The following is an 8200-nucleotide window of genomic DNA, read 5'->3' as shown; positions in this document are numbered from 1 at the left end:
AGTTGGAACTGCCAAGCAGCCTTGCTCTTTTTGCTATTTCTATCATCATTGATCTCCTCGAGCTCGAGTTTGGGTACTAAATGTTAGAACTTTACAAATAGTAAATACAAGAGCTTTATTCATGTGAAATATTACTGGATACGTTAGCTCTCTAATATATGATAGATCAACTACTAATGTAGTTTATAGCATGTTAATCATGGACCTCAACCATTTAGTTCCTTTCATGTTAGTGATAGTTTTTTTATCTTTAACTGACTCCCTTTATTGATATGGCCTCCCAATTGTTAAGGATGTTACTGTTGCCCATCTCAGTTTTCTATTGGGTTTAGAACTCCAAGCTGTTTTTTCTTATACTTCAAAATGCATGCTTTATATTATTCAAGAATGGATAATAAGATAATTATATTATTCAAAAATGCTTTATAGAACTCCATCTCGGCACTTAAAACCCTTAGCCAATGTTATAAATTCTAGTCTTACAGGGGTGCCCCAACCATGTATTTTATTCTTGTGAAAAAGTGGATCTGGATGGTTAGAGGACTCCAAAACCCGTTTAGAGATAAAAGAGGAAAGAATGAGAGGGTGGGGTGTGTGGTGGGAAGGAAAGGAAGGAAGGAAGTGAGAAGTAAAAAAAAAAAAACGAGGAAGGAAAGAAGAAAAAAGAAAGAAGGGGAGAAAGAAAATATAGAAAAAAAAATAAGAAGGATATGAATGAAATAAAAACAAAAAACAAAAATGAAAGAAAAAATAAAAAAGAAAAAAATGAATGAAAGAAAGGAAAAAAGGAGAATAAAAAGGAAGGATATGAATGAAATAAAGAAGTATGGAAAAAAAGAAGAAAAATAAAAGAAATGAAAGAAATGCAAGAAAAAAAAGGAAACAAATAAAGGAAAGAAAGTATGGGACATTGAATTTAAAACCTACCCTTAACATTTGATAGCCTTTAAATTAATGCATGCCGATAAACATTGATTTGATAACATATCAAATAAATTCTCTCTCAAAAAAATATATTAGATCAAGTGTTTACTTTTTTAATTTAAGATTAAATTAAGTTCCTTTCATTTTATTTTGGGATTGAGTTCAAGATATCTCATCTATCCACAATAGCTATCCATGCATAATGTGTGAATTGTGATTATACATGCTCCCCGTGACGGTGCATGCAGCATGTGGCATGCCAGCACCAAATTTAGTAACATCTCGGGCATGTTTGACTAATTGGACATCTCCAATTTCATTCCAAACGAAAAAGTGAATCCTAACTATTTGTTTTTTTACCTCCTTTTGAATTTATATATAACTAGCTAGCATCCAGACATAGCTGACCCTACTAGCTACTTAGATCTTTTCCCAGAGACTAATTAGAGGCGGCAATCAGATTTGGCTTGAATATTGGTTAGGTCAAAATTCTTTCAATTCGAACCCAATATTTTTATTAAATAGGTCAAAATTCTAAACATAAATCTATCTATTTCACTGAACCCATGTATGAAACAAGTTAAACGGGTGAGAAGGTAAAAAATTGCCGCCCGTGCATAGACTCGATTTGTCATTTTCTCCAAACCATCCACGTGGATATAGAGGAAGCCATGCGAGGGTTGCCATGGGAGAGAGAAACCTCCGAACATGCAGCAATGGAGGCATTTCACAGGCAGCTTGCTTAAAAAACCGGCACCTAAAGTTCTCAACCGTCAAAAGTGGCATACATGCAATCGAGCAGTGGGAATATATATATAATAAAAGCAGATTCACCGAAACCAAATCGAGCAGTTATTAATAAAAATAAAAGCAGATTCACCGAAACCGAATCGAGCAGTGGTAATAAATGTAGTAGATTCAGTGAAAGCATGTTGAGAAGTGAAAGCAGGATTGATGGTTATATACACTTTCCTGTGGTCGCCTATTTCTGGTCAGCTATCACCGCATTGCGACACCCAAACTGTTCCAAGGCCCAGAAGACAATAATGGCGATGGGTGAACAACGCCTCCACATAGCCATGCTCCCATGGCTCGCCTTCGGCCACATGATTCCCTACCTCCACCTCGCCTTCGCCTTGGCCACCGCCGGCCACCGCGTCTCCTTCCTCTCCAGCCCTCGTAACAACCGCCGCCTTCCTAAAATACCCCCTCACCTGACGCCGCTCATCGCCTTCGTCGACCTCCCGCTGCCCCGCGTCGACGGCCTCCCCGAGGAAGCCGAGGCCACCGTCGACGTCCCCGCCGACAAGGGCCCTCTCCTCAAGATCGCCTACGACTTCCTGCAGAACCCCGTCAAGAAATTCCTCGCCGACGAGTCCCCGGACGTCATCCTCCACGACTTCCTCCCCTACTGGGTCCCCGCCGCGGCGCGCGACTTGGGCGTGCTCCCCGTCCTTTTGTTCGCCTTCAACGCTGCCTCCACCGGCTTCACAGGCCCGCCGGAGGTCCTGGCAGAGGAAGGCCGGAGGAGGCGCTGGCCGTCGCCGGAGAGCATGACGTCGCCGCCCGAATGGTTCCCCCCCGGCTCCACGGTGGCTTTCCGCCGCCGGGAGGCGGAGCAGTTCTACTCGGAGGTCTTCACCACGAACACCTCGGGGATTGCAGACGTCGAACGGTTCCGGCTTGCCGTCGAGGGGTGCACCGCCATCGCCTTACGGACCTGCCCCGAGTACGAGGGGGAGTACCTGGATGTTCTCCGGAGGATCTACCGGAAGCCGGTGTTTCCCGTCGGCCTAATCCCTCCGGCTACGTCTCCAGCGGCCAGCGCCGATCGGAACGGCAGGTGGGGCCAGATATTCGGGTGGCTGGACGCCCAGCCCCCTAAATCGGTCGTTTTCGTGAGCTTCGGGAGCGAGTACAAGTTGAGCGAGAGCGAAGTCCGCGAACTCGCCTATGGGCTTGAGCTCTCCAACGTTCGTTTCTTGTGGGCCCTACGTAGGCCCGCTTGGGTCACGGGCGGTGACGAAGAAGCTCTTCCGAAGGGGTTCGCAGCCCGGACCGAGGGCCGCGGCGCGGTATGCTTCGGTTGGGCTCCTCAGTTGGAGATCTTGGCCCATCCTTCTGTAGGGGGGTCTTTGTTTCACTCTGGGTGGGGGTCTATAATAGAGACTCTTCGCTATGGGAATGCATTGATAGTTTTGCCAAACATATTTGATCAGGGCCTTAATGCCAGATTGCTGGTGGAGAAGGGCATTGCAGTCGAGGTGGAGCGAGGGGATGATGGCTCGTATGACAGGGATGGGGTCGCCAAGGCCTTGCAAATGGTCATGCTTTCCAATGAAGTGGAGGGATTGAGAAGAAAAGCAAGAGAGATGGCAGCTGTATTTGCTGACAAAGAGCTTCATGATAGGTATTTGAAGGAATTCATCAACTTCCTCCTTGGGGCTCGGCTCGCAACAAATCATTGACTTGAAGCCAAGCACTTACTGTTTTATGATCTTATTGGATGTATCCTATCCGTACTAGAACTATATGAATCATCGTCTTAGCAAACCTTTTTTACCTAGGAGGATGTCGGGATGCCCAAAGAATATCATAGCTATATCAAATATGATATTACCAAATATTCTCTTTTGAATGGCTAAGTAGGTTGAATTTTGCATGCCCATGCGATATCTTGGCCATCATCTTTGTTCATCAAGTATCGGATAATAACAAAATATTTCTTGGTTGTAACCACTGGTTCGGAATAGAATACTCATTTACTATTCTACAGTTGTAGTCGTGTGATCATAACATTCCCCTCCCTTAGGAGCGGAATGATTTTGTAACTACCGAACAGAATACTCTTATAGTTGTGGCTATGTGAACTTTTATATATATATATATATATATATATATATATATATATATATATATATATATATATATATATATATATATATATATATATATATATATATATATATATATATATATATATATATATATATTTGTTACTGGAAATAATAATGATAAGTAGCCTAGCTTTTAGTTCCATTCTTCGCATGATATCGCCCGGGGGTTGGGAGGAAGTTTTGAGTGACAGCACCTCATTGCCGTGGCTGGAGCCGTGTATGTTTACTCTTTAGGTGCCTTGCAAGGTCAACAGAATTCTATAGTTTGTTTGGATTTTTTTTGTTTGCTGTTAATAGTTATTGCAACTCTACGTGCAAGATTTTTATAGGCCTAATCTACGGCTGAAGCTGGTAGCTAGACCGAGCCTAATCAATAATTTCTTATGATGAGGCAGTATCTTAGGAGAGATTTGCATCAAATAAATTATATTTTTTGTTCCAACACAACAAAGAAGCTATGCTACTGAATTTTTTTTTATCAAATACTCTGTTTCATTTTCATTTACATTACTACTTTTCTAGAAAAATCTTATGGTACGTGAGGCTATATAAGTGTCCGCACGGATCTTCGCATACGTTCTCCGTTCAAGTCCTGACGTCTTCGTCCGACTAAGGATTTAAATCCATTCAAATCTATTCATAAACATCATGATTGGCCAGGTCAACCCCAATGGAATGTGCTGCAGTATTCCTTAATTCACATAGGTTATAAGCTAGGTCCGCTTTGATATCATTTATCACAACATAGGACCTCACCCAAAATGTCTAGACAAAAGATATTATTTGGGTTGCTTAATCCTGTATAAGTACACATAAAATATTCAGCAAATAATTGATATGAGACTAAATACACATCTGCACAAATCCTTAAAAGCCAGCACTGTGCCGTAGCCGGTTACAGAAGCATGTGCGTATGTGAAAACGACCCGCACATGCATGATGTGGAACATGTGGGGTGCCTTCGCTGTGCAAGCTCACTTGGTAAGTTAGCGTACATTTATTGGATGTCTGCATCAAATAAAGCCGTAATGTTAGACTTTCTTTCTTTTCTTTCTTTTCTTTCTTCTTTTTTTTTTGCTACAACGAGTGATTTATACAACACGTGTACGGATGCACCCAATAAAGTCGGAAAACAAAATATCACGGACTCCCGAGGTAGCTCCCCATCCCCTGCCCACGAGGTGCTGCTGTCAGCGTGGTTGGCCACGTAGGTAGCCACCTAGTTCGCAGCTCCATTGGCTTCTCTAAACACATGCTTAACCTGGACAACTCCTCTATCTCTCATCATCATCTAGATATCACAAAGCAGTGGATGATCACCAGCAATGACCCTCAGACCCCCTGGATCTAGCCGATGACCGTAGCTGAGTCACCCTCCAAGATGACCGAACTAGCTGATAGCACATGCTGAGCATGTTGGAGACCTGCTCAGGCAACCTTAGCTCCGCACCAGAAACCATGCAGTCAAATAACTGGCAGCCTCCCGCTGCCACAACCCTAGAGTTTGGGTCCGTAATAACGAAACCCGCTCTGCCTTTTGTGCCTTTATCCAGCACCGACCCATCGAAATTGACCTTGAGGAAGTTAGGAGGTGGGAGCTCCCAGTGAAGAACACCATACAGAAGGTTGCCGAGGCAGAATAGGAACCCCAGATATCCCGAGCTGTCAAAGGCCCTTCTAAGAAGGAAGCATAACTAATCTCTACCATCTGCACCCGGGCGGTCTTCGCCACGAGCCTTGGCGACATACGATGCTCACCGAAAGTTCGAGCATTTTTTGTCAGCCAGATATGGTATACTGTGCAGGTCGCTCTAACCGCCTCTTGGCATGTCAGTGGGTTGCCCGACTGCTGACGGATGGTCTGTAAGAACTAGTCCCCCTCGGACCCCCTCCTGCAGCAACCCTACAGCACGCTAGGTCACCCTTACCCATGTGCACTGAAACAGTGCATGGTCCACCGTCTCATTGGCCCCGCAAACCCCACACTCTGAGGGAATCCTTAATCCTCGTCCGCTGGCTCTCATCGGAAGCCGATCCCAGACCACCTTACATAAGAACAGTGCGACCCTCGGGTGGAGGCCCATGAGCCAGATCCAAACACACTCCAGACCTAGCTCATGCTCCCTCCGAAGCACGCGGGAGAGCTCCCCCACCCTAACACCGGTCCTACTCAAGGTGTTTCGTACTCGAGTATCAGAACCTGCACACCCTGGTATCGGAAGAGATCGGACCCTCTCAGCAAGGTGTGTCCCAAACAGATGACCCAACCTAGCCTCATCCCAAGCTGCCCTGCCAAGGTCGAGGAGGTCGTAGACCCGCAGTCCCTTCACTACCTCGATGTCAACCATAGTCGGCCAAAGTCTTAAGGAGAGGGCACCCACCCACGGGTCACTAACCACATCAATGTGCCGCCCATCACCTATCAACCATCTAGTATTCTCCACAACTGTTGGCAGATACCTCGCAATCACTCGCCACATGAACGAGCATCTGCGCCCATTCCGGATCACTCCTCCATACAGGTCCGGCCATATCTAGCAGCCACGGTCTAACTCCAGAACCTCTGAGGCTCCAGCATGAATCGAACAACATGTCGGACAATCAACGCCTCGTGCCTCTCCTGAAGAGATAATACACCGAGGCCGCCCTCACTCAATAGTAGGCAGACACTCTCCTACGCCACTAAGTGCATCCCATGACCCCCTCCATACGACCCTCACAGGAAGCTCCGAAGTAGCCGCTCGTCCTCATCAGCACTGTCTTCGGAACCACCGTGTTAGGTTTTCTTTGTTAGCCGTAATGAGAAGCTCTTAAAGTTCGCTTGGGCGATGACTACGATGAAATCGCTATCAGAAAGCTAGTTCAAAACTAAGGCCCTTCCCCGTCAAAGTCCACTATCAACTATTGAAAAAATATTATTTACAAATTGCAATATCATTATCTTATAATAATTCATAAAAAAATAAATTTAGAAGTTTGAAAAGATCTTGTCTAGATCGAGAAGTGTAAATAATAATATTCTAAAAACATGATTCATCTCTAGGTGCGGGTCTACAACAATCTGGATCAGCCCGATCCTCTTGACTGATCCTTTAAGATTATCAGAAATAAAAAAGATACAAAGTATAAAGTTGAAAGATGAAAAAATTCTCTAGAAAAACTTTTCGAAAGGCAAAGAAGTAGTGAGAAAAAGAGAGATCGAATTATTTTTGAATTAATTCCGGAAGAAAAACCGAAGTAATATTTTGGAAATACTATATTTTTTTCGGGAACTAACATTTTTTTAAGAGTTCTAGCTCTTCTGAAAAACGCATCTCACAAAAAAATATTTTAAAATATTTAAAACAACTAAAATTTAGAAGATAAGAAAATTTAATTTTTTAAAAAATTAAAACTCCAACATCAATTTTATTAAAGGTTTGATTTGAATGTTAGGTTCAGCTGCACTAAGTGCCACTGCAGAGATTCACTTATAATGTTGCAACAAAATTACGTTATCCTAGGCTTTTAAAAAGTAATTATATTATTTCGCCTATGCTAAACCTTTTCTGAGTGTTTCAATGTTTTAAGTCATAAAACACGTAGGGTCCTTGGTTATCCATGAAATGAGTGCACAAGTGATTGCGTAACACACAAATCTCATGTCTAGATTTCCTATTGCACATTTCAACTGGCAACCCAAATCTTATTTGGCATAATATATACGCGAGAAAATAGACACGGAGATAGTAGCCCTTTTTCTGCATGATTTCCGTATTACTCGGTAATTTTTTAGCTAAACATGAATTACTAAAAAAAAAGGAAGCGATGCATACGAAGGACAACTAATGACACATTATGTAGTGGTTTAATATCTCATGTACTTCAAGATGAGATGTGTGGTGAACCTCCTCCTTAATCATCGTATTTTAATGAAGGCAAAGCCTATCAATCCCAGATAACAAGCAATAATTCGCACAAAATCATAATCATTTATTGATTCAAAAATGTGACTGCTGAAGTGCCATTATCTTTTTTTTTTATATCACCACATCATTACATTAGCGAGAAGCAAAGCAATGCAAATATCACCACTTATTTCGTTTTATCTCATCGACTGGTTTCAAGGACATTTTCCATGACATAAAAAGAGAATATGCATGGGAATGATGCTGATCAGGATGAATGATATTTCTAAAAGTTAACCAAAAAGATATTCTCCTGACAATGATAAGGGGATTCCCACTATATCCATTTCAAAAGATTACTTAGAGATCTGATGGCATATTTTCTTACATGGTTGGTGTCATATCACAAACTTTTTTTTTTTTTGGTGAAACATGGGGATGATGATGCTGATAACTCTTTCTAAAAGCAAACCAAAAAAAGATTATTCTCCT

General features: G+C 42.7%; 1 pseudogene across 1 annotated transcript; it reads left to right on the top strand.

Annotated features, from left to right (window-relative positions):
* Window positions 1-34: 34 nt before the first annotated feature.
* On the top strand, window positions 35-3663 carry LOC103720019 (UDP-glycosyltransferase 91C1 pseudogene; annotated as a pseudogene). Its single transcript, XR_015967893.2, has one exon. The product of XR_015967893.2 is annotated as a UDP-glycosyltransferase 91C1 pseudogene (transcript).
* Window positions 3664-8200: the final 4537 nt, after the last annotated feature.

This window comes from Phoenix dactylifera, chromosome 8, assembly GCF_051530095.1.
Source record: "Phoenix dactylifera cultivar Ajwa chromosome 8, Ajwa_hap1_PhDact_Kaust_v1.1, whole genome shotgun sequence".
Taxonomy (NCBI): Eukaryota; Viridiplantae; Streptophyta; class Magnoliopsida; order Arecales; family Arecaceae; genus Phoenix; species Phoenix dactylifera.
The sequence above is the reverse complement of the archived record's forward strand: the minus strand, read 5'-3'. Positions and strand labels throughout refer to the sequence as shown.